Below are 27,872 nucleotides of genomic sequence, written 5' to 3'. Positions count from 1 at the left end.
TTTTATTTAGAACAGGTAAATTGTAAGAGGAAGAAAGTTTCAGCAGATGTTTTCAGGCTGAGTTTCATAAAGGACTGAATAGCAATAGGGAAGAGGAACATTGATGAATGCCCTTGCTTTTTATCACACAAGTAGGACTTCTGTTCATAAAGGCTATGTAATTTGAATGCATTGAACAGCACATCCTCTTCTTTCCCCAAGCAGAGAACCTATGCATTTTCTGCTTCCACATTACTTCTGCAAATAAAACGTGTGCAGATGGAATGCATGCTAATGGAGCTCATCTCTGAAGTCAGCGCTATGACTGATGCTGGAAATTGTTGCAGGGCAGAAGAACTCACCCTAATCATGATGAACCTTGCCCTGGGCTCTTATGCAGGCTATACTGTTGCTCTTCAAGTTTCCCAGTTTAAAATTTAACCAGGAAGTGAGGCATGTCTTAGCTTCAGCAAATCAAAAGTTTCAGAATATTTTGTTTTTGCTGCCTTAGAAACCCAAGGATTTTGCCGGCGGTCCAGTAATGTTCTGATCTGCTGCAAAACTTTACAGTCAGCACAGCCGTCTGTGCAGGTGGATGTGTGTATATTGTGCATAAATGCTGATAAGACAGATCCCAGGCCTGAAATTCTGGTCTTGCAAAAGTGAGTGAGAGCTTTGCCACCAATTTTGGTGAAACTCAGCAGTCTGGCAGTCTGAAATCCATCCTGTCCGGGATGGGAATGAGTGAAGTGTGAGGCTCTGAGGGCTTCTCCACACCACAACTGTAACGGGAGTGAGCTCTATGTCTGACTGGACTTAATAATGCTTAATGTGAAAAGTTAATGTGTTCTCCAAGTTTAGTCAGATTCTAATGAATCTTCTCTGATTACTAGTTGTGACGTTGCTTAGCATTAATTGTGGTGTCTTTGTTTCTTTCCTTTTTCTATGTATTTTCATTACAGGTCTTGGTCATATTTAAATAGGAATTGACAAGTCTCCAAAGCTTTGATGGTTGATTTGGCCAGGTGTTCAGAAGGCCTTTGGCTAATTCCAATTCTCTTCTCTGTCTCAGTTAAGACATCAGTCCACAGATCTTGAGTGCAAGCTCTCTGTTATCATTCCTCACAACTCTCATTCAATACGGTTAGAATTAAGAACATTTTTTTTCTCCATGTTCTGGAAGATTTCTGTGCACATCTAGTAAATAGATATTAAACATTGTTCAAGAAAAGTGGTATGTGGAAAGGACTGACTTTTCTTTTTTCTTTTTCTTTTTTCTTTTTTTACTAGAGAATTAGATTTCTTCTTTTTTACTGAGCCATACACATCTGTCCTGAGTTTTCATTGCTGGATTAAAGGCATTAAAGAAATATCAACAGAGTAATATCTTAACTTATTATTTTTCACCTGTTGATAATCCTTGGCATTTAAAATGTCATTATTTTATTTTTGAGACAGAGCTTTATGAAGAAACCCTCTGTGTGGTGTTTATTGTGCAATAAATATCATGTTCCGCAACAAACTTCAGGAGTTAAACCAGCAGATTAGCTCAAGGAGAGCAGACAGATCTCAAAGGTAGCTTTATAGTTATATTGCAGGTCAGAGAATCAGTGCAAATTTTGTAACTTACAAATTGCTGAATTGCAGGAAATATGTAGAGTGGTACCCTAAACAAATATGTTCTTCATGCTGTTCTTGAATATAAATCTTACTCCTATTCCTTTTCTCTTAATCTAGATAGTTTGACTTAACAAATCAGACCTTGGAGTGCTATATAGTTGAGTTTTTCAGGTAGTCAGGATTTTAATTCACTTCTGTATTCTGATTTCACTGTTCTCTGTTTTCACTTTTTCCCTGCATCCATCAGAATTGCTATCTACTCCTTTCAGATATACTAAAGTTTAGGAAAACCAAATATTTGTTGAGATTTTTAGTTCATATTTAAGGCATTTTTAGCATGGAATAGGTATTTTTTTTTTGATGATGATGATTTAGCCTGGGGATGAATGCATGATGCTGGCTGAAAAATCCTTTTGCAGAACCAAGTCCATTTTTGGTTTCCTTTCTGAGAGCCTGCTGGAAGCAGTGATAGATGGTGCCTACTTTGGGTGTCACGATTTTGCTCTGATTTTCTTCAGAAAAGTCTGACCACCCTTGTTCCATCTGATAGTAACTGTCTTTTTAGAAGACATTCATCATTAAAATGCAATGATAAGAGTAATCAAAAGGAGTTTCATTTCTGTCCAGTGAGACAATGAACAGAGCTTCCCACATGTAGTGAAGAGTGAACTCTTGGTCAAGCAGTGAGGGCAGCATTGCGGAGACAGGTGACTCAACACCCAGAAGCAAGAGACAAGAAGTGGCCTGATAGGTAGCTGCCTCAAAAACTGGTACAGAAAAGCTGTGTTGGAGAATTTTTGCTGGATTTCTTAGCTCTCAGCCTCTCACCCTCCTTGCTTTTCCCAAGAAGTCCTCTTAGGATACCAGCAGTATTTATTTAAAAAGTTAGTAACTTCACCTCTTTTGCTAACTGTAGCAAATGGGACTGTGCTACCAGATCCCCAGAAATGGAAGTATCCATTCCCTTAGCCACTCAGTGGAAGATTTTATCACATCATGTTCAAGTGTTAAGTTTGGAATGGCTTCTGGTGTCCTCCTTGGATGACTTTCCAGAGCATACGATGTGTCATTTGCCTCAGGAATGAGTCAGTGAAGATGGATTTGTAGTGACAGACCTTATGTTAATAGAAAAAAAAAAACCAACAACAACCTAGAAAACAGTGTAATAAAGTGAATGAACAACAAAGTAGGTGAAATAAATCTCCAAAGAGAAATGATGTCTCAGCAGAGAACCAGATTTAACCGAGAGAAGAAATTTATCGAGAACTTAAAGAGAATCTGCAGGAAGGAAGGTTAAAGTGAACTAATCAATAAACGTTTAGAAAGTTGTCATTTCCCCAAGTCTCCTAACACTCACAAAGTCCTAATCCTGGCTTCTTAAACTATATAGTAAAGCTGAGGTTGCAGGACAAGATAGTATATCTGGCCTGGTGCTTGCAGACGTAAACAAAGTTCCCTATATTCTCTTCATCCCTGGGACCTACAAGCAAACTAAGCTGATTTAACAAAGCTGAAGTTCTGACTTAGAATAGCCTCAGAAGCTATAAAACAAATTTGGTTTCACCTTGTTTTTCAGAAAACTAATAATTCAGAATGCAGATGATTCCAGATAGAGATGTATTTTAAATGGCTTTACGAGTTTAAATTAATAGATAGGAGTGTATCACAAAATTGTAATAAATGTGACTCTGCATTACTGAAGCATTATTGATAAGTTGCTTTTAGTGACAATGTTATTGCTCATTATATCATGGAACATACTGCAGGCATCACAGATAATTTCTGGGAAAAAAATATCAGAATATTTACTACTGAGCCTGATAGAATTATTCGTTTGGATGAGAAAAATCAGGAAAAGGCTCTGCTCTGACTCATATGGCTGATCATAAAGTGCATAACAGAAATTCTCCATCGGTGCAGAAATATTTACAGTGAGGAGCAGCTTTATCTGCAGAAGAATAAGTAACGTTCGTTTTAAATTAGGCTAACATACAGCACTGCATATGTGAGTATTCATATTTTGGAAACTTTTGCAGTATGATTACTCTCCTGTTACACAATCTGGAACATAAATTGGCAGCATTAGGAGGAGTTTTTCACTCATTGGCATAATGGTTCAACGTGTTATGGAAATAACTTAGATTCATTTATATTCAAGGGCTTTGGAAGAATCTTTATGTAGGATGGTGCTCAAATGCAAATTTCCAACATATCCAAATTCACTTGACATATTTATCTCTTAAAATGAATTATCAAATACAAGGATAATACTATGGAAAAAATCCATGTTTTTAGCCAACAGCAGTCATTTTATTATGGAATGGTATTCATATATATCCAATTACCATGAAAATGTCAGATATTTTCTGTATTTATTTCGCAAGTACTCAAGGATATGTGTGTGCTTTGTTGCACATTTTATTTATTTATTTATTTATTTATTTATTTATTTATTTAAAGCTGTCTGTGGCAAGGCAGTAACAAATAGCTGCACAGTTAAGTCTGAGGGTAACCTGTGAACAGCCGACTTCGAAAGTGATCTAACATCCAAATGCTTTTATGGACCACCCTGAGAGCTACTGCATCTCATGAGGATGTGGGGCAGAATTTAACATCCCCAGCAGAAGTCATGATACATTGCTTTGCAGGAAGATGAGTATGTGCTAATTCATGTGTCCTCAGAAGTGTCTTCTTATTGCCATTATCTGATGCCCATAAAGGGAGAGTGACCAACTACAGAATCACTCGGAACAACAGATCCATGCTTGTTGACAGATGTAAAAATTAAGTGTAGTGTTGATTTTCTGTTCATCTCCATGTTTCACTGCTATCAGGAAAATGGCAGAGCCCAGGAGTCCCAACTGTCAGTCTTTGTTGGTACAAGGCCACACTTTCATCCATTCAGAAAGCTCAGGAAACATTAACTGCTGGAATACTTTCTGCTGGTCTTAATCAGAGTCCACAGAAAACAACAGCTGAAAGCTGCCTGAAAGGAAGACTGGGGCCTTCATATGCTTCACTGGGAATCTTTCAAGAACTATTGACACAAGCACCAAATGAAGATATTTTCTTTCCATGATAAGCAGGTTCTCTTCACCCAGAATGTCAGAAACTAAATTCATTACAGCATACAAAACCATTTGAAGGTGGGCTGAAAATTCCTGTACCACTGGCTGTAGTGTGTTCATCCATCATGGCCTCACATCCATGGTTTATCTCATCTGAAATCTCTGCTCGTTTCTCTTGGATATTTTGGAGGGGATACTAGGTACTGTTACTTATATCCATTCAGAGAAGACTCCTGTATTTCTGTAAAGCTAATTAAAGGTAAATGGAGCTCTATGTAATTAAGTGAAAAATGTAAATGTGAAGCTGGGGAGCTGCTTCAGTCAAGTGACATAAGAGAAAAGGGGAGTAAGGTTCTTGAAAATCCCACTGTGGAAAAGCTAATTCACAGACAGGACAGGGGAACTGAGTGGGTTTTATTTTTCATTCCCACGTGCTGAAATATTTTCAATGCAAGTCTAAAATAAACATTTAAACTAAAATTTAAAATAGCATTGAATGGTTCAAGGAAGCTTCTGTGAATACAGAGAGTTAGATTGAATCCCAAAGTCTGAGATGCCTGCAGCTCAAGTAATACTGTCCCTTAGGCATTAGCTGTGTCTTGATCTTATCTATAGAGTATCAACCAAGGAAACAGAGAAACATGGGCATCGCTTTGAAGAATTGCCTGTTCGAAGGCACAAAAGTCTACCCATGAATCTCCATCATTTTCTGGGTACCTGAGAAGGACTTAAGTCTCTAAGAAGCCAACAGACACTGTTTGCCCCACCAGTGCAGAAACTATGTGTGGAGACACCAAGTTGTCATCTCCCAGGTTTATTCTTGTTGTTTGTGCTGTCCAGCCTAAATGTCACTCATCTTAGGGATCTGCCCTCTCCTGAGGAGGCAGCCTTTCTGCCCTCTTTTGCACAAGGAGCAGCAGAGTTGGCAAGAAGGTGAGGAAGGGAACACCCTTGTCTCCCAGAAGAGGGATGGTGAACTGAATCCCATGCATTGCCCCTCATATCTGTCCCACCATCCTTCACTTCTCGTGATTACTCCCTGATCCTTCTCTACACAGCTGCCTTGGGGCTTGCTACAAGCTCCCCTGCTGCCTGCTTGTGTAGGATGTAAGGCATTACACGCTTTCCACAGTTTCTCGGGGGACCCCTCTAACCACAAGTAGTTTATAGTTCAATGTATATTTGCAAATGGATATTTTTGCCTTATATTGCAATAGGCTGCTTAGCCCTGGGCAGTACTGTGTTAGGAATGGCATTAATTTCCTCCACAGACTCCTGAGCAGAAACTACAAAGACTGGAAGTAGAGCACAGAGAGACTGTGTTGGTGGCCTCAGGGGAAGCTCCAGACAGCTCGGGACTACAGAGCAGGACTCGGGGTCCTGGGGCACTGTGGATGAACTGCTGCAGCTGAATGCAAGACGTGACCTTTCCTCCCATTCACTGCCAACCAAAAGGAGGAAGCAGATTTCTGGGTCGACATCCTCTCCCGAGGATGCAGATAACCACACTATGCTCTTACAGCTTTACTTTCAGTGGAATAGTCCAGCATACCACGTATACCATCACAACTTTTAGCCCCGGCAGGAGAGTTCAGCTATTAGCTTTTTGCTGTGTTATCAAACAGAATATTCTCTTTGCTGTTCTGTAACCTCCTGAAACTGCAAGTGGGGACATGGGCAATGCATCCTTGCAAGCTTTCAAGCTGTATGCTGCTCTCTCATAGCAGCTATCTCTCATGCCTCGGGGCTGCAGTGCTATTGTACTCTCCCATTGGACAAGAGAATATAGAAAGAAAGGTTTAGTCTAATCAGGGAAGCAAGTAGCAGGGTGTGAAAGATAAAGGAGAAGGATACTAGCAAGGAAAATATAGTTCAGTTCCAGGAAGTCATGTTTGTATTGAACAGTGCTGAGGCTGACTGGGAAGAGAAGAAATTGAATAGTTCATGCATTAATACTAGCGGGATAGTTTTGTGCAAAAGGAATTGGAAATTCTCACTGATGAAAGGAGGGCTGATGTAACTGATGAGAGTTAACAGGATGATTCACGTGAATTTTTAAGTCTCAGGTTACAGCTCTCATAAGAAGGACTGAGTTGGGGGGATGGTACTCTCTCTGATCCTACCTCCTCTAAAGTGATCTGTGGCTGCACGAGTGGGAAAGTATGCTAACTGTAACCTCCAGAGCAATGTTGGGGAATAAGGAAGGAGGAATAAAGAGATGATGTCTGTTACAAAACACTGAATCACACTGGAAGGTGGGATGAAAAAAACATCTGTCTGCATTGTAGAGTGAAAACTGCATTATTATGGGGAACTAAAGTTTTGAAGATCTCACACAACTAGTAGAAAACTATGAGTTTAAGTGATTGAAAATATTTTTTTTTCTTATGCACAGAAGGAGATTCCACTTGACAGCTCTGTGATGGGAGCATCATTCCAACAGATAATGATAGATTAATTCCAGGACTATGAGTTGTTGATTGCCTGTGGCTTATATGGTCTGGTTACATTCATTATGAACAAAGGACAGTCCTAACAAGGAATATTAATATTTGGAGCTTCGCAGAATTGAATTTCTCATCATTAAGGAATATTAAGAGAATCTGACCGGAGGGTGGATGCAAGTCAAAAAATATGCTTGCAAATCAGGAGCTGTTTAAGAAGTTTGCTAGATGGGCAAAAAGCCATGGCCTGGAGTCATCAATAAGGACAACTTTGGCAGAGTTCATGATGACTGAGGAAGAAAGCCCATGACAACAGATTTCTTGAGCACAAAGGACTGTAAAGGGGCAGTGGACTGTTGCATGGAGACAACCACAGCATATGGCTTCTAGCACAGCATATGAATGTCCTTGGATATTGGCACTTTTTCCTACTTTTTGGAATGATCCGGTGCTGAGGTCCATCCACTAAGAGGATGACCCTGGCTGAATGACAAGGGTAATGCAGGCAGCAGCAGTTTAGGGCTGCTCTCACAAAGTTAGCAATTGCCTTCAGCCTGACATCCAGATTCTGACACTGGGTGAAAAAGATAACCTCCTTTGGTGTTCTTGGAGAAACTACTTTTTCCCCTTTGCAAATGATTTGCAACTTGTGTTTGAAAATTCATTTGCAAATGAGCTTGTGTTTGAAACAAAAACCATCTTAACATGAGGAGGACTTTAATTTAGGGGAAAAAACTAACAGCAGCAGCAAATCAATGGCTCAGCTATACAAATAATGTGAAATATCTGCCTACATGTTAACCTCCAGCAGTCTTTTATCTTCCTCTTCTTAGCTGCTTGCCTGAGCAACAGACGACTGCCCTTTCAACACACTGTTTTCCTCCCACGCTTTGTTTTTTGATGCCCCACTCTCAGCCCAACATCATTAGCTGTTAAAGTCCATCATCTGAACTTAGGCAGAGTCATCCCCAGCCCTGAGGAGAAATGGTACTCATGTTTGTGTAACAAAGACTATGTCACTTGACCTTGCATGACTGCAATTCTGGTCCCGTCCTATGTCCTATGTGGATGGGGACTGTAACAGCCTTGATGGAAAAGGGGGAGATACCTTGGTTCAGAGCAGTGTTGCCTTCTGCAGCCCTACCACCCCAGCAGCTTGGATGCTCCCATCCCAGCTTGAAGTACAACAGCTATTGAGGACTTAGTGCAGTCAGGGTGCTAGGCTGCATGATGGGACTGCAAGTTCTCCAAGCTGTCTCCACATAATCTCTTTCTAAAGACACCATTTATTTAACAAAACATAAATTTCAGAGATTGGACCCAATGACCTCCAGAGGTTCCTTCCAACCTTAACCATTCTGTGATCTGGTGAAAATTGCCTTCTGGTCATCCAAACATGCAAACCAGCATTTTATTTATTTATTTATTTATTTATTTATTTATTTATTTAAGTGGAGGTGAAAATTTCAGCAAATTCCATTAGAATTCATTTATTCTGGACGCATTTGCTCCATTTTTATTTTCCTTGCTTGAATATGATACATACTAGCTAGCAAAAGTGACAGGTGAAACAGGTGACATTTTGAATGATTGCAAGAGAATTCTCATTGAAACTAATTTTGGAATTAAAAAGCATTAGAATTGGCACTGAAAAACTTTTACTATAAGCGTGTCATCTAATCAGGGAACAGAAAACTATCATCTGATGTGCGTTATCAATCAATATTAACCAACACAGCTCAACAAAGAATGTTGAATGCTGCTGTAAATTTCTCTCAAAAAAACTATAAATCAAGAATATACTCTTAAATTATATGACAAGTAAATTCTAGCAGGGAATTACATAGAGGTGAAAAAAACCTCTATATTGTTTGCCAACAATTCACAAAACAAGAGGTAAAGTGATGGAGTCATTGTGAAAAATAAGCCCAGTTCTAATTTTTTGTAAATTGTTTTGCGGTTGCGATTACATTTTCTGAAACGTTATCCATTTTTCTGTAACTAAGTAATTTTGATTCAACGAGATTCAAGCAAAAATCATTTTAGAAATGATTGCTGTGTGTATGGAAATGTTTCAGAGCTCAGATAACTGTCCCGATGAATGCATGAATATTAATCTAACAATATATACTGGTGGTCACGTGGGTCTAGAAATTATTATCTTCTCAAACAGGGAAAAATGAAGAATAAAAATGTCATCTAGTATTTAGCAAGGTTGGGGAAACCGTGAAAATGGACCTAATGTTAACAAGCATTCAAAACGTGATAGGAAGTACTCTGGTGCCAAAAGAGGTGCAAGCACTGTGTTGCCTCACTCCCAGGCACCTTGTAGCATCTGCAACATCTGTGTTAAACTCACTGCACAGCACGTGTATAGAAGTGCTTGCCTTAGGGTGGTGTCCAAGAACTTTGCTGTGAGAAGACGAAGGTAGGCAGCAGCAAGCACTAACAAATAGTGCACCTTCCTGAATGCTGTCCTTCCACCAGAGTTGAGTGCTCAGGGAAGGTTTTTCCTTTCTGAAGGTGGGCTGTTAAGTCTGCCTTGCTCTGTGAAAGCTCCACACAGTCTACTGAGATCCGGACAGCTTGCACTCAAGCTTTTTTTTTGTTACTGGTTGTAAAATACTTCAACACTAATTGGATCCTCAGACTACATTTTTCCTGTTTTCAAAGGAGAGCTAATTTAGGCAAAGAGAGCAACAAGTGCCCCTTTACCCTCTCTCATTTCCAACAAGAATTTGATAATTTTGTGCAAAGCAGAATTTACCCCAAATTAGCCCAAATGCAGCTCCAGATACTGCGCAAAGGGCCTGTGGTTGGGGCAGCATGGGGGCTTTAATACAATGTGCTGATCCTTCCTGGTAGAGGTGAGCAACTGCAGCATCCCAGCTGGATCCTAAAATAGAGTGCTTGTGTTGGTAGAAAAAGCATTTCTGGGGACCCCACTGCAGTACACTGCAGGAAAGCACAGCCCCTGCTTTAGGGGTCCCAGCTGCACTCATTTCTGAGATGGCACTGAACAGGGCTGGGAGAGAAAGAGCCAGAATCAGACACTGGTCGAGAAAAAAAGAGAGCAAGAGCTGCAGCTTTCAGGTGCTTAATTAATGCAAAGATAACCTTAATCTTATTACCAGGGAGAACTTGGTGGCAGGAATCTCATTTATACTCAGCCCATTCCCTCTCCTGGCAGAAGTTCCCAGACCTCAGGCAGGGTAAGAGCAGTGCAGAGAGAACAGCTGAAACTCGTGGCCACAGAGTGGGTGAAAGAAAAGCTTTGAGAAAAGGGGTAGCTGGCAGTCTGAGCATGTTAAATGTGTTGGCTCAAGGCCTTTTAGTTTTATTCCCACAAAAGAAATCAAAAGATAAGCCGGAGAGGACTTCTTCCCCTCTATCAGTCTGAACTAAATTGCTTTAGGCTACGTTGATGTTGCTCATGATACCTCAGTTGCTATTACAAGTGCTTGCCATTAATAAATCCACTAATAAGCATATGAATCTGTAGCTAAATTGCTCAAAAATTTCTCAGAACAAACATTTTCAAAGATTTTTATCTTTATGACACCAAAACAGAATCTATTTAAAAGTGTTTCAGAAATAGAACTAAGAATTTAAAAATGGTTTTGAGATGCTGTTAATAGTTTCTCCTGCACAAGTGCTTTAATGTGCATACACATAGAGATGAGACAGATACTTAATATTTTATATAGTAAAAGTTCATGTTGTGGACTATGGAAATTGTGGTCTGAGAAGTCTTGGGGAGAAGCAAATGCTGAAGAAATTTCAGCATCTGTTTGCTGTGTAGTCCTTCCTATCTACTCAAGGCTACAGGAGGGAGGAAGGGCAACTCCATCACCAGACCTCTGCACAAAGGCTGCTCAGAGAAGGGAGTTTGCTCCCTATTGGTGCTGTGTGGTGGCTGCCTCTGCTGGAAATCCTCCTTCACTGCTTCCAGATCTGACCCAAGATCTGTCTGCTTGAAGAAAAAGACAAGCAGGGATTGTCTGAGTCACAGCATAACCTCATGCCTATTCCACATACCTGAGTTGGGACGTGTGAGCCCTCAAACATAAAGGAGGAAGTAAATCCTCACTGTAGGAGCTTCGGAGCGTTAGGGTTTATCCAAAATGCCATACATTATGTTAAAAAATATAAAATACAGAAGATGAATTGGAACCATAGGTATCTGGTTGTGCCAGTCTGTTTTTCTATACACACGTGTGGCAAATTCAGTGTTTAAACATATATGTGGTTAAAATGAGTGTTTTCGACATATCATAACTAGAGCTGTGCAAGAAGACAGTTGCTGTTAAGACAACATGAGAAAGCTCACTTGCTGGACACTGCCCCTCACTCAGTGAGGATTTGATGGCTTCATACTCTGAAGCAAAATTCTACCAATTTTAAAAGAGCTTTTAAAAAAGGAAGGAAAGCCCTACAGCGTCAAGCAGCTTCAGCTTTTACCCCTGAGAAAAAGGCTTCAGTGCCTGCAACTTTTTAGTTCTGCAATGGAAAGGTATGTTATCGAGTGCCAAGGGGGGAGGTGGGTGGGAGTTGTATTGCACTCCCTTTTCTCCTTGGCCTTCCCACACCTGTTGTGAGAGCACTGTGGTTTTCAGGAGGTGGCAGCATCTAGCACGGTGTCCAAGGGAACCCAAGGGGAGATAGTTGTTGTAGGCATGGCAGATCCCTGCTTGGGAGCCATCCCTTCAGTCATCCACAGCTCTTTTGTCATTAGGCAGCATCAGGATGGCAGAGCCTCCTGCGTGACTGCTGGAGGATCTGTGTTACACTTGTTAAACATACAGGTCCCCGTGTGATTATTCAGATGAGCAGTCAGGTGATTCATTTCCTCTTTTAAGCATCTAGGCACCGAGCAGAGCACCGGGGCTGCTATTATTTGTATTTGCAGCTGCTTGTCATGGCCTCGCTCATTACTGCCTGTGCAGAACCATTAGTGGGTGGAGTGTTACTGACACAGACACACTTGCCCTGAGGAGCCCACAGTCAAAAGCAAACACTGGGATAGTGAGGGCAACAAATATGCAAAAAGCACAGGAAGGAGAGAATGAGGGCTGTAACACTGGGAGATTATGAGATGTGCTTGTTACGTTCACCTCTTGCTAGCGCCTTGTTTTCCAGTCTCTGCTGACACCTAACCTGAATGATCTTGCAAGGGAATCATGTTCTGAATTCATATAGCTTCCTGTGATAAGCTGTTGATGCGTGAGTGGTATTTTTGAGACACAGAGGAGACATGTGAGAGAAACAGAAGCTTGATTTCACGGCGAGTAGAATATTCTAATCAGCGAGCAGCTTATCGGCACACTTATGGGCAGCAAATGCTTCACAAATCCTGGGGAATGCCAGCTGAAAATCCCCCTCATTACTGACATAGCTTTCATGACAACCCTCCTCAGTGATATCAGCTATTGTTTATCTCGAGGAGCAATGCTGCAGTTGGGTGGGAAGGTGTGCGGAGCTTTTCCTGCAGACAAATGAAGGGCTGGATTCATGGGTGAGAAGCAGACCTGCTGCCATTCGCAGCGCTTTTCCTATTCAGTGGTCACAGCAAATGACACCTTTTCATTTTCCTTCCCTGCATTTCACAGCACAAAAGGAAAACTTAAACCTAAACCAGCTATTCCTATTTTCGTACAGTTCTTTCTTTCCCCTTTCCAGATGGTACATGCAGGGGCACAACATGAACCCGGCACAGAAATGAGCATCCAGAAGCAAGCGTTCCATTAGCTCAGCTCTGCATCTGATGTGTTTATTTGCAGTGGATCTATGCAGCAGGCTGACAAGCAGAATCCTTTGCTTCACGTATCACTGACAGAGCTCCAGTGAGCAGGCACCAATAGGGAACAAACAGTGAGAAAAGCTTCATCAAGGCATGGCCCTTGTTTTCTTTTTCTTTTTTTCTCTTTTTGGGGACAGATACAACTGATCAAAACCTTGATCAGTGAAGGAGGCTCATCAGAGGCAAAATTAAGATAATAGCATCATAGCTACAAATTGTCATAAGAGGCATTTTATGACACAATTTAGTTGAATTAGGTACTATTGACCTCAGAATGATATATCTAGAAAGGAAAAAGGAATTATCTTAAAAGAGATACAGGTCTTCTGAATACAAATGGTAAGCTGTGTTTTTCAACTTCAATTTGTTTTGAGATCAGGTAGGATGCCTCCAAAATGGAGGTCTCTGATTTTCAAGCTCTTCTCATGCACAACCCACAGAACCAGAAGGTTCACAGTGTGACAGATATGGCTTTGTCTACGCTAGTGTAGGAAGCTAGAGCATGGGCCTGCGTGTTGACCTGGACCATCCATACTGGAAGCTGCTGGGAAGGGTCCTTGACGTGGCTTTGGCCTGTGCCTGTTGGCATCCCGTGGTGTCAGGCACGGCCTGAGGTCTAGCACAGGCTGAGGACCAGTGCAGCTGCAGACCAGATCCAGCCCCATGCTCCAACCAAGCTCAGCCGTATGGATGAAAGCAGTGCTGTGCTAGTGGCCTCAGGCTAGAGGACAATCCCTGCTTGTTCATAGGAATGCAGCTTCCAGTACTGGACAGAGAAAAGGCAAAAAACTGCCTTCTGCACCAAAAAATATTGTGCCAGTAAACAGCTCTGGTAACGACTTTCTGGCTATTGCACGGTGACTCTCTGAGAGCATTCTGCTGTAGTGGAGCATCTCAGAAGGCATGGTCAATCTGGAAATATGAAGCAGCAGAAACTGGGCTATTTCCATAGCTGGACATGCAGAGGGATGTAACACACCGAGGAGTGTATGCTCATCAGGTGTAAGCACGCTAGCTCTCAGAGGTGGTGTAGGTACATGGTGGCATTGCAGTTTATGGAATGCAGCCCAGCTGGTAAATACTGACAGCATCCTAGTGTGCAGGTTGTGGATCAGCTCTCTGCTAGTTGAGACAGCTGCTCTGGTGCCTTTCCCAGGCTGTCTGTGTCAGATGGGAGGTGTGTTAGGCACTTGTTCATGGTAGAGCACTGGAGCAGGAAAGGGTTGACCAAAGGGCTTAGCTATTGTTGAGACAAAAGTAATAGGCAGCAGGAGTCACTGAAAATGAAAATGAACTGAGCATCAATCAGTGCAGAAGTCCGGTTCACCTTGAGAAACAATTAGTATCTCCAACCCAGGCAAAATTGAGATGTCCTCTGTCACCTCCAACTTCATTAAACCAAGGAGGTTTCCTACTGAATGTACTTGACAAGCACACCACAAATCCCGTCTGAGTTCTCTGATGCTTTCAAAAAAGTGGCACCTCCTGGGGCCTGGAATTTGCTGACACGAGTGTTATAAAAGACTTTTTGTAGGATTGATGGCAAATAAAATACTCTGCTGCAGATTGCAAGCATCTTTACGGCACAGTTATGGGTATCCTTGCTCCAGGCTTGCAGACTGATTCCCACGTGACAGACAGCCTCACAGGTTTTATGCATTTAACAAGTGCATTGGCACTCTCCCCCATATTTCAGCATAAATCCAGGAAAACAGGCATCAGGTGAATGTCTATTTTGAATCTGACTTACAGATTCTAACATTCCTGTTTTTTTTGTGTGTGTGGTTGCAGAAAGTCTCACTTTTGCCTCTGCTTTCTGAAGCAGAAATAAAAGACTGTATCACAAATGTCAGAATCAAGATGAGAACCACGTCTGAACCAGGGCTCTGTACGTGCACATGAAATACATATTAGAGCGAACAATTCCACATAATGTTTTTATTAAAAATAGTTTAAAGGGAAGTTGAGAGAAACTAGAAAAACAGAGCCTTCTCTTCACAGGTGCTGAGCACCTGAAACTTCCATTAGCTTTCTATAGGCCTCCGTTTCTTTTAGGTTCAAGGTACTCTTGGAACAAAATACACTTAAGAGAAATGTTCTGCTTTGTAAATGGCAGTGGCCAACTACAGACAATAACAAGCTGAGGAAGGACAAGGGGCACTCTTCTGCACAATGATAGGAGCAGCTCTGAAAAAAGCCCAGAACGACTTGATTTTTCTGTGCTTATTTGAGCAGAATGCTCCAGAGTAGGCCTATTAAAAATCTCTACTAAATTTTATATTCATTGAGAAGTGATATCATTTGTAATCGTGAACACCATCTTTAGCTTTGACTTGAAGTACGTTAAGCTGCTTTTCCCTTATCCTTTGTAACTTTGTGCAGTAAAGGATTCTTAACCTCCTTCTGTAGCACTATTCTGGGAGTCAACTTTCTACTGTATGCCTATCTTCTTTTATCACATCATTGGCTTCTCTTTCCATGTTGCATATTAGTACCACTCTTATTTGTAGTAACCTCTAGCCTGACTTTCAAAAATCCCTCTCTTTTAAAGTATGCTTTATACGTTGTCTAATCATCATCTACTACAGAGCAGCAGATTTCAGTGCCAATGAGCAAAGTACTTGGCTTCCTTTCGCACTTGTGCAACCTGTTGAGACCCAAGGAAGTTGTGCGGGTGTTGCAAAGGTGAGTTAAGCCCATTATGTTTGCAGTCCCAAACCGCTCCTTGCTGTTCCTCTGAAGAGTGTATGTTCAGACATCTCTCTTGCTCCTGCATGCCACGGCGCCTCAAGGAGTGATCCCTGAGTGTGGGTGCTGCTGAAAGCCAGCAGCTGAGAATGCAATGAAGAATAGAGGCTTTTCTTCTCACCTTGTCCCTAATGCTACTTGTGCTCTTCTTTTGTAGTTACTTTCCCCTAGGTAATGTAAATGCCTGATGACGAGGTCTGTAGGCCCCAGACTTTCCAGTAGAAGGTGTCATACATGAGTTTCAACAATATTGCCCCTACACCGATGTTATTCACGATGTAATTGACAGATACAAGTCAAAATACTGTGAGTTTGCAACCTAAACCAGCAGAGAGCAGGCTAGAGCCCCTTAAATCACACTGAAATTTGCAGTATTATTGCAAAGGGAGGTGGAAATATCCAGCCTAATTTTGACCTTTCTGAAAGCAATTGACAAGCTAAAGAACTGCCTGCATACATGGCCCAGAGATGACAGGTAAGATGTAATTCATACTTCACAGTTTATTTCTTTCCTCTGTCCTGTGCGATACTCAATAATGCAGCTGACAACTCTCTTCCCATATAGGACATTACTTTAAGCATGGCTCAGACACCTCCAGACTCCTGCCTCGCTGTGGCTGTGGAAATGAGGGCAATAATAATCCCTCACTTTCACCAAAAGGGTGTAACAGGGAACACATTATTCCACGAAGATGAAAAGGGACAACCTATTATTTGAGATTTCTTCTGTTATCCATCATCTTTCAGTTAACTTCCACATTCTAATTTTATTTCGCCTTGCTGATTTTGAGAAAGGCTTGATAAAGAAGGGAAATGCACAGGCACAGCAGGAGGATATTTAAGAGAATTAAAGCTTTCCACTTGGCACAGTGCTTCTGCAATTCTTTATTCCTATGCAGGATTTGGCCATACCGTTCAGAGTCTGAGATACCTGCCTAATCATGGTGCTCCCTGAGAGACTTCTACTTCCCTGGAGGATGTTCCTCACTCTGACAGGTCTGAAAGGAAACTCACATTTCTGCATTTTAAGGAACACCACAATGCCTGTATGGAAATTGCACTGTCACACAATAAATAAAACGTGAGGTAAAAGGATACTATCTCTGCTCCAAAGATTTGATACTTCTTCCAAGAGATGCAGTACATCCAGCACTTCACTCCTTCTAATTGTGGACTATGAAAGCATTGGCTGCGGAGGGTGCTGGACCTTACCAACCCCATGAAGGAAGGACCAAAAAATCCAAATAAAAGTTATTCATAGAGGACTATGGTGCTTTACCAGGCTGTGGTTACCGCCAGGATGACGCTGATTGGTAGCCCAGTAAGTAGACAAAGTAATAGCAGTTTTCCCAACTGTTACTGCCAATATAATTCAATGAGAAATGACCACAAAATTCATTTGAGAAGCAATACTGCTTATTAAAAGCAGAAGTAGGTGTGTTTTCAGGGCATCAAAGTCCAGTTGTGTAGCAGGGTGGCAATGCAGTATCTGGAAAGAGGTGCCATCACAGTGGTTGTGCCTAGGTGCTTTAGTGAGAAAACTTAAAACTGGTTACATCATTGTTTTACCATGGGAGTTCTGAGCATGGAAAAGCTTTCCGCAGGACTGCTAGTGTGACATTCTGGTGCTGCTGGCTGCTGGGCCCTGCACACATCTGCCATGAATGGGGAGCTGCTTGGGTGGACAGCCTGAATTAAAACACAAAACAAATGTCTGTGTGTTTGGCCTATGAGAAACACCAGAAAATCTCAAAACTGATGAGAGAAGGAGACAGCGTGAAAAAGAAGTGTAAATGATGTTCATTTTGGAGGGGAGCAAATGACCAGGGCACAGTGGCTAGCCCTGAACTCTTTCTTCAAAAGCGGAAAGACCTGCTGAAGAGCAAAATCACAGATGTTCAATCCTGTTAAGTGAGCTCCCAGTAGGAGTAATTTTTAGAATAAAAAGCATGCCCACTGTTCAGAGATACAAGGAGGAGAATGGCAGGGAAATGTACAAAAGGAGAGAGGTGATGAAGAGAGACAGCAGGAAATCAAACTCCACTCAGAATAGCAACCTGCAACGTTCCAGTGCACTCCTGCCTACAAAATAACAAATAAACTCTCCCCAAGATGAATAAACTGCTAAATGCACAGGTAGAAGAAGAATGAGTTGTACCTACAGGAACCTCATGGTCCTTTTAAATGGTAACAGTTAGAAGTCAGGATGTGAATATAAACCTCTAATTCACATTATACATGTTTTTGCACTAGCGATATATGGAATAAGGAGTTTGGCAACTCAGAAAAAGCATTTTATTTCAAACAACCCACATCGTCAATAGAGTCTTTCCATTTTCTTCTGACATATTAATCTTCCATTAAAGGGAATATCAATTATAGAGCAAAATAACTGAAAATCAGATACCTTCACATTAGATTTATACTTAGGAACAGTGAGAGAAGCCAGAAACTAGTGTAATATCTACCTTAATCAGAAGAAGTCCGCTTAAGGAAATATTCTTGATTTGTAGGTGTTCTCACTGCCCACTTCCATTATGCAGGTGTTAAAATTGCTCCATTCATTAATCCACAGCATTAGCTTTCTGATAAGGAAGCTTGCAATGAGTTGCATATATTTTACCGTTGAAATATCTGTGACATTCATATTAGGAATAGAAAGCATTGTTTCAGGCAGATAAAGTAAGTAGATTAATTTCTTTCTTTTTTTCAACTTCATTGCCTTCATCAAGTTCAGAGGTACTTACAGTACCCTTTTTCAAAGTCTGACACAGCCTAAACTCATTAGAGATGGGAGCTTTGAGTGGTCAGGCATGGTACACGGCTATCAGGACTCGATTAGGAATTTAAAGTCACTGTTCAAAGCTAGAAAGATGGGCTGATTTCATTAGTATTGACAGAAAGGTCATTGAGAAGTTCAGCATAGGAGGAATTTGCGTAGGTAATAAATCCTTTCTGGTGTTTATAAGGTGAGCTTTAATTCCTGTTCAAAAGAAGGATTTCTTCTTTTTCCAGTAATGAAGGTGGCTTTAGGATTTAATGCAAACATATTTGGCTTATAGGATGGTCAACAGTTTCACTGGGAAACTGTGGAGAAACCTACCCAGGCTGTAATTTTCACTAGAAGTACAGCACCACTGTGTCACTTCTGCTTTGGGAATTCCTCATGACCAAAAGATCTGACTTGATTCAATAGGATTAAACTGCATTTAACTTACTGTCTCCAATTAACTTGTCCAAATTGCTTATTAATCCCAAATCGTTAAAACGTTTAAAGTAATTACTTTCAATTTTTATTTTGGTCCATTTTCACTAATGAAGCTAGTTGGGGACATATGGTAAGGAAACAATTGTGTTGCCGTGGTATTTTCTCACTTTCAACAGGTGTGTTTATATGGTGTCCTCTTCCACAAATACACTGTGGTCAGCTGAGCTAGGGTTTTCCCATGTATTTGGGATAGTTAGTAAGGAGATATTTGGCAGCACTTTGACCAGTATTCCTTGACAGAAATGGAGTTAGATGAAGAATAAATCTCACCTCTTTAGCTTGTGAAACGCAGCAATGCCTGCAATCGAATAGCAAACTCTTTGCTAATTTTTGTGGTGAGCCTGATTATTTTGGGATCCATGTAGGCACACCTGGCCTCGTCCTGAAGACTGCTGTTCTCTTTTGTGTTACTGCTAGCATAGCTTCAGTAGCGGGGTGTTTCCTGATACAGGTGATAATCTGCAGCAAAACCCAGGGAAGAGCTGAATTTCCCCCAGGCTGATTTTGTAAGCAGCTAAAACATGCATCCAAATTTGAGGAATTTTTAGGAGGGTTGCAAACATCTATTGGGATGGCTTCAGCTGAACAGGATAAACTGTCTCTGTAGCTGAAAGTGGTTGTCCCACTGGTCTTCAATGTACTGAAAATAAATATAGTGCTGAACTCTGAAATTACTGGCAGAAGCAACTACATGCCCAAGGATATGCATGACAGTTGCACCAATTTAATGTGTGATCAAGATTTTGAGATTGCAATGATAATAAAGTTGGTAAGTGTATGCCCAGGCACGTAATAACTGGCTTTGGAAATAGGCTGAACATACAAATAGGCACTCTTGTTAATCCCTTGCTTTGTTTAAAGCACAGGAGATCACTAGTTGAGTAGTGCCCACTACATCTTTTTCTCCATGTTTCTTTCTTTGTGGTAGAAATAAACAGTAGGCAATGGTGGTTTCTGTTTGTTTGTTTGGTTGTTTTTTTTCCCAGAGTGAGATGGAAGCCAAGTCAGGGAAGTGAGTGTGCATATGTACCCCGACTTGTACACACAACATAAACTATACATACATCATGCACTAAGTCACCTTTTTAAGGGTTACAGTTGTTTACAAAATGAAGCTATGAGAACTTAGGAAATGACAGAATCAAGCTTGCCTTTGCACATTTAGTATGGTTCTGTTCTGTTGTTTTTGGTTTTTTTTTTTTGCATTATGATGAGTACTTGATTGTATGGCTATGTTTTTTTTATCCACAGGTGCCTGGGATGGATTAGGATCACTTGCTGGGCAGCTTTTCAATATTCTGTTTTATCTTCATCGTTCAGCACGTGGCCCCATGTCTCGGGTACTGCACTCCATTCAAGCTGTGCTCTGGATACATAATTATTAATTTCATCAGCAGCTTTTTGGTGGCAGTCACTGCTATTGTTTTCAAGTGGATTGTGAATAGCGCTGAGTTCTGTTTTTCCTCTTTGAGATGAGGGGACATTGTTATCTTCATTTTTCAGGTGGAACAAAAAGACACAGGAAGATTAAAGTGCAGAGGTTCCACTAATTTCAGACACCAAAGATCTCTGTAATTACCCTTGTGGAAAGCTGATAGCGTTAGCAATAGCCTTCATGTGGCCTAATGCTAACAAAGACTCACCAGCGGCTGTCACATCTATTTGCTGATGGGGGAGGCTCTGGAGCCCTGAGCTCCATCCTAATGCTGGCAAGTGCACCATAGAGAGATGCAAGCTCTCTTGCTTGTCCCTTCTGCAGCACACGGTCCATGGACTTCTGGCTGCCCTCCTCCCCACCCCTGCCTCCAGTTGCAGTGGGTGGCTTCGTCCCATGTGCCACTGAGAGTGGGGACTCTGCTTCCAGTCCTGCTAACCAGATCTCAGGAAAGCTTACAGTGTGGGTAAATTTGGGTTGATTTTCAGAGAATTAGCAAATGATCTGTTAACTTTTCCAGAAGATGGAGCCAGGGTATACATTGTTCCTTAAGGTTGTTTTGAGGGGGAACAAAAAAACCAAACAAACAGAACAGTCTGCTTATTTCCCTAAGTATTTAGCCTGCAGGAAAATCTGATTAGAAGACTTCAGCCCCACAGGTTAAAGTGTAGCCAAATTATGAAGCAGAGAAATCTTGGATGACTTTACTGGTAGCAGAGTACTTGTAGCAGCCTTGCTGCTAATAAGAAGGCATGTACACGCACACATGCACCCACAGAGACTTCGTGCGCATAGACAAGCACAATAATTAGCAGGACGCTGGTTGCCCTCTCATTTATTTCACTTGTTCTTTTCTGTAGAGCTTAATCTTGCAGACAGTTTGCTTTAATCCTGAGTGGATGGAAACGGCAGGAGTCTGTGTAAAATTGGTGTATGTTTTCAGCCACTGAGAGCAGAAACCATCAGAAGGCAATGCTGAATAAATCCAGAGGAACACCATGGCATTAAGGGTGCATCATGCTGAGCATGCCTACTGTGGTAGAAGGTGACTCCCATCCCAGTGATGGATGAGATCCTGAACGAGGTAGGATCTCCTCATGTTTCATCTACGCAGAACTGCTGAAAGCTTCATGTTGTGGTCTAATTCAAATTAATTGAATTGTAATGGTAAACACATAATCAGACAAACAACAGAAGTACAAAGCGAAGGAGTCCACCACGGTCATTCCTCTTTTGAAAATATGATAACACCTGCACAGAAAAAAATCATGAAAGTGGGAGGAAAAAAATCATTTGCCTATGGAAAAAAAAAAAAGTCAGGTCTTTTAAAAGGTGAGCTGCCAGATGTTTTGTATATTAATGATATCTTTTACATAGTATAAGAGAGGGTAATGCATGTATCAGTAAGGGCTCAAATTTATAAGGAGTGTGAAACAATAATTTAATCCTCCTGAGATATGTTATCAGTGCCAACCCCATGCTTTTTATACACATGTAAACTTCAGTGGAAACCATCTTAACTGCTTTCCTTCTTATTAAACAGTCTTCCAAAATCTATAATTCAGCGAGACATTAAGCAGTTGGCATTTGTTGCTATACAATCCAATTCTGCAAGCCCCACTGTGAATTCAGCAGGGCATTCTCCACCAGCCAGCTTTGTTATCAGTAACTCTACATGAAAGAACTTGTGTTTTCCCACTAATGAAGAAAACTGAAGAATAATAAAGTTGTTCAGTATTTTAGAACCTTACTGTGGATTGCAGCCTTGAGATTTAAATGCAGAGAACTGTTGAGATGCTCTTGAATCCAAGTGTCTGTCACTGGTAAGTGACTGTATGCTTTTATCTCCTATAGATTCACATATATGAGTTATAGTAACATGTGGACATCAATAAGATCATATCACTAAATTCTGTTAGGAAACCTCATATACTCAATGTGCTGTATGTATATTAGCAAGTTGCAAGTATGATCTATGCCTTTTAAGAATCTTATTTTTGCAGAATGATAGCTTTGCCCTTCACACTATTTATTGACCAGTAAGCATGTCAGGAGCACTCCTGCCACAGATACTGACCTCTGTGAACATAAAGTGCACTATGATCCCTATTGCTCCATCACCACCTTCAAGTTTGCATGGTGTGTGCCACCACCTCACCTGCATGAGCCCAGGAGGTGCTCCAGGCATGTAGCAGAAGCTCCCTCAAGCTCAGGAGAAGCCCATGGAGGAGCAGGCCATCCCCCCGCAGCCCACGGATACCACATGGAGCAGATCTCCATGTGCAGCCATGGAGGAGTCTATGGTGCAGCAGTGGATGAGGCCTGGAGGAGCCACAGCACATGGTGAGCCCCTGCAGGAGCAGCCTGGGCCAGAGCTGCAGCCCATCGGGAGGAGCCCACAGTGGGGCAGAAGGGCTGGTGGAGCTGCTGCTCATGGGGACCCATGGGGGACAGTGCCTGAAGGGTGGGCCCTGGGGTATGTTGAGGCAGTGCTTGGAGAGCTGCAGCCTGCAGCAAGCCCACATGGGATCAGTCTGGGAAAGATGGCATTCCATGGAAGGGACCCCATGTGGATGGGATGGAGTTGCCGTGAAGGAGCAGCAGAGATGAAGCGTTACAGACTGACCGTAATCCCCACTCCCTGTCCTAGAATCATAGAATTAGGTTGGAAAATACCTTCAAGGTCATGAAGTCCAACCATCAACCTGACCTGCTGAGTCCCATCATTAAATCATGTCCTTGAGTGCCACATCCACACATCCCTTAAATACCTTCAGGGATTCAGATTCCACTGCTTCCCTGGGCAGTACATTCCAATGCTTGACCACCCTCTCTGAGAAGAAGCTCTTCCTAAAACCCAGTTCAAACCTCCTCTAGTGCAGCTTGAGACTTGGTCATCCCATACATGTCTCTCTGACTTCTGGAAAACTCAGAACAGGGATTGTGAACTGATAAATCAAAAAGGGTGTCCTCTGTCACATGCTCTGAGATCCTCTGATACTGTTGCTGTGGCCAAGGCAGGTCTGTGCTTCCCCTCCTCCTCTTTCTGGTGACTTGCCTGAAGAATGGGATATTTAGTCTGTTAAAACATGTAATGCCCCACTGTTTCTTGGATTATTGTTTGTTCTGTGAAGTCTTCCCCATGCTGTCCGATCTGGCTCTGTTAGGCCAGGGGGTACAACATTGCCTTTAGAAAATGGCAGACTTGTTTCCTAGGATTTCATTATCCATCTGCCTAGGCCCTATAGAACAGAAGATGGGAATTAAATGGAGTTATCGGCACTCTGGGAGTAATGTGCACTATCAAATCAGTCTGGAGAAATTCTTTCAAATGGGAGAATTTTCAATTTAGCAGACAAAATACTATTTTATGGAATCAAGTACTCTGAGTTTTGACTCCACCAGTGGAGGAGAGCCTGTATCCCACAATCAGTAATGTTAGGGTGAGTCTGCACTGCTGAAACCAGAACGAGTTTAGCCACTTATCTGCAGATGGACAGGCTGAAGAGTTTTGCTTTTATGCACTTGTCTTTTTCAGTTTTTTTGACTAGATGTATGATTGCCAGAAGAACATTGTTAAAATCCCTGTCAAGAACCAACTGCAAGTATCTGTTACAGAAAAACGCTCCATCTCCTGACCTTCTGCACCCACAAATACAAGATGTCTCATCTGCTCTTCGTGTTGGTGGATATCGTGTCAGAGCTAGGAGCATGGTTTTGCAGTTAGCAAGGTTAGAGCAGCTGCAGCACAGGGCTTCTTTTGCCCAGCATTATGCTGTGCCAGCAAAAGGTTTTCAGGCTGCACAGAAATGTGTAACACATTAATGATCCTGATTTTAATGAATTTTTAAATGAATTTGTGCTGGCACAATCAGTTTTGTTAACTGCTGAGCAACTGTGTATGTGTTGACAATTAACTGTGGAACTACAATGACAGGCATGCAGATAGAAGCTGGATTTAAATCAGCAAGTTCCAATTAAATACATGACTGCAAACTACACAACTGCAGATTTGTAACAACGATATTGTCAGAAAAGATCAGAGAGGTGTTTGAAGACATGACATCAGCTTAAGGGTTGAAATTCTCTACTCTGATATCTATGAGGGGAGTTGAATCTTTCGGTTCAGAAAGCTAAACGATGGGGGTGAATGGGAAGTAAGGAAAAAGGCTGTGACAGTGGTGTGATGCAACGACTCTAAATTTGCCAGGAGAACAAGGGCCTCTCTTTTGTTGATTGGTCTAGCAAAAAGGGCTTGTTCCTTGGACTACTGTGGAGACAGTGTGTCAGCCCCTGCTTGCAATTACTGTGATTTTAAACTACCCTGTTTAGATAAGGTTTTTTAGGAAGCAACTTGTTAATGTATAGATTGCTCTGGCTGAGTGTAAAGAAGAGCACTGCATTTTAGTAGATGCTAAGAGCTATTCCTAGATATTAGGACACAAGATGGTGGCATCCACTGCCTCAGGGAACGGCTGAGGATCACTGTGGCATTATTTGAATGCCTTCATTTTTTAATTCATCTTTTTCCATTTATTTTTATTTTATTTTTATACATTGGAATATGTAAGAGGGAGGAATGGTTACCTAAGTTTAAACCTATTAAGGGAAGAAGACCGTAATCTACTTACCTTTTGAAATTGCTCTGTTGTATAGCAATTTCTGAGAGAAAATAATGGAGTAGAATTGTTAATTTGCCAAAACTCTTTTGCTGATCTCTTTTTGTAGATTTTTTTTGGCAATGCATGGATAAGATGTATGCCATGCATCCCACCTGCAGCAGTGCAGGCTAATGTGTGATTGTCCTTCAGGAGACCCATCTCAGCTGTATTCTTTAGGACACCGCAGTAGCTTTGAATAACATTCAACTGTGCTATTGATGTGTATTGGAGAGGAGTTGCTATACTTCCTGAATTTGTGAATATGGGGGACAACTGAAGTGTCTTTGTGAATTGTAGGTACCCCACAGGCTTGCTCCTTTCCTTCATCTCTGCTGGGGGGCAGATAAGGATGCCTGAGCCACTTTCTTAATGATGTTCTGAGTTTCTACATTGCAGCATGAGGAATTCTGCCCTTGCAGCATCAATAGCAGCATGGGTGGCAGATTGAGGGAGGCAATCCTGCCCCTCTGCTCTGTGCTGGTGAGACCTCATCTGGAGTACTCCATCCAGATATGGAGTCCTCAGCTCAGGAGAGATATGAACCTTTTAGAGCTCATCCAGAGGAGGGCCACAGAAATTATCCAAAGGATGGAACACCTCCAGTATGAGTACAGGATGAGAGTGCTGTGGTGGTTCAACCTGGAGAAGAGAAGGCTCTGGGGAGATCCAGTGGCAGCCTTTCAGTATCTAAAGGGGGGTTACAAGAAAGAAGAGGGGAGACTCTTTAGCAGTGTCTGTTCTGATAGGACAAGGGGAAATAGTTTCAAAGTAAAACAAAGGAGATACGAGAAAAAAGTTTTTTTTGTTTGTTTGTTTGTTTGTTTGTTTTTTTTACAGTAAAGGTGGTGAGGCACTGAAACGGGTTGCCCAGAGAAGTGGTGAATGCCTCATTCTTGGAGACATTCAAGGTCAGGCTGAAGGGGCTCTGAGCACCCTAATCAGCTGTAGGCATCATTGCTCATTGCAGGGAAGTTGGACCAGATGATCTTTAAAAGCTCTTTCCAACTCATGATTCTATGATTCTATGACTTGGAAACTCTCTGTGAGTCCCTGCTGTCATGAGACAAGCCTGGCTTTCCTGTGCCTCTTGAGTTTGAAGACTGTGGGATGGGACAAAGGACATGCCTGAGAGAATGGTCTTATTTCTTAGCTAAAGAAATAGAAAGTGTTTCTTAAGTTTATTACACATACTGGGGAGAAAAAGGGAGAGCCACATAGAGGTAGAGAGCATGGAGAGACCTCCTGCCCATTCATCCAGCCCCAGGCTCCTTTCATCCAGCACAAATGTTATGGGACACTGAGAGATACCAAAGGCAGAAATCATGGTCCAGATTTTCCCTTGTCTGCCTATGTTTCCACTTGCATGTAGCCAGCTGAAGACACAAACTACTGCTAGTTTATTATTTCCTCAGAGAACTGAATATGCCTTGCCACGGCAAATGCAGGCAGAGCCCCAGTGAGACACTCCTCAAGTGCCAGGAGTGGCAAGGAGATGGGCTTGGAGCAACGTGCAGGTCCAGAAGTGAATGTCTGTCTGAGCCAATGGTGCTGCAGGGACAGCAGGGTAAGCAGGGACTCAGCACTGGGCAGGACACATGTTGCCTGCAGGCTGTGTGCAGCTGGAGACCCCACAGCCTGCTCCTGCCATGGGAGTGCTGGGAGGAAAGACACTGAAGAGATTTGTCCTCTGTTGCCCTTTGAAAAAGGGATCGTTGGTGCTAGTGATGCTTAGTTATTCTTCTGGGCACATTCACTGTCCCTGTCTATGCCAAGCTGTGACACCGTTTCTGGTCCAGCTGGAGGTGCCTGACTTGCTCATTTTGCCAGAGGCTAAAGGAAGATTGATCAGGAAGAGTTCAGTCACTGGGTTGAAGATACAGAGTGGATGGCATGGAGATGTCATGGCATGGCAGAGATTAGAACAGAACAGAGTACAGCAGAATATATTTCTGAAGCTGATGGCTGCTTCACCATCCTATTCCCTGGCCTCCTGATCTTGAGGCCTATTCTGTTATGGCAGAAGGAGCGAGAGAGGTTAACTGGGGGATTAACTGCTCCATATACAACCCGCACAGTTTATGCACTGGAGGAACATATGCAGTGATCTTCCAGGAAAAGCAGTAATGTGGTTTCCTGGCAGGATGGGAGAAATAAAGCAATGCCTGTCCTTTGTATGGGAGTTAAGTGGTTTTGGGTCACTTGATCTACTCTTTGCAATAGGAAAGACTGCACATGTAGAGGGACAGCTCGGGAGGTATTATAAATATTAGGATGACATGGCAGCTTAGCTGTTAATTTTCCATTATTTATTTATTTATAAAACTGATTCTAGGAGCATCCCCTGCCTCAGGGGATGTCAAAGGGCCTGTGAAAGGGTCTTCCTCTTCAAAGGTTGCGATAGCGTCCCAGGGACTTATTTGTCAGCACAACTGACAATGGCATCACAGTAGCTGCACTGTGCTTTGAGGCCTTTCTTGAGGATCCTGGTGCAAGACAGAGAAGAATTCACCAGGAGGAGGTTGTCCATTTATGCAAAATCTTCTGTTTATAAAATTTTGCTGCTGAAGAAAAGTTGACCAAGAATCAAATCTCTTCTGTGTGCGCAAGGCTACAACAGTCAGTTCTGTACTCATTTTGCACTTCCTTTTCTTTCCCCCCACAATTCTGTCATTCAACGTATGCTCATAGGAGACTTCAAGAGAAGCTGCCAACAACATTATCAACATCAAGAGACAGACACACCAATGTAATTGAAAAGGTACCACTGAGAAAAAAAAAACAAAAACAAAAACCACAGATGGTTTTATAGATTAAAAAAACCTGCATGTCTAAAGCTCATGTTTTTTAAA

General features: G+C 42.0%; 1 long non-coding RNA gene across 2 annotated transcripts in view; it reads left to right on the top strand.

The window, feature by feature from the left end:
• The first annotated feature begins 429 nt into the window (after positions 1-429).
• Positions 430-27,872, top strand: part of LOC112533395 — a 43,138-nt gene continuing 15,695 nt past the window's right edge. For both annotated transcript variants that reach the window (XR_005842153.2, XR_005842152.2), the window contains exons 1-3: positions 430-15,596; positions 16,559-16,980; positions 20,179-22,705. This is a non-coding gene — a long non-coding RNA (uncharacterized LOC112533395). The remainder of the gene's footprint in view (positions 15,597-16,558; positions 16,981-20,178; positions 22,706-27,872) is intronic.

The sequence above is a fragment of the Gallus gallus genome, chromosome 1, assembly GCF_016699485.2.
Source record: "Gallus gallus isolate bGalGal1 chromosome 1, bGalGal1.mat.broiler.GRCg7b, whole genome shotgun sequence".
In the NCBI taxonomy this organism is placed as follows: Eukaryota; Metazoa; Chordata; class Aves; order Galliformes; family Phasianidae; genus Gallus; species Gallus gallus.
This window is presented reverse-complemented; position numbering and strand designations above follow the sequence as displayed.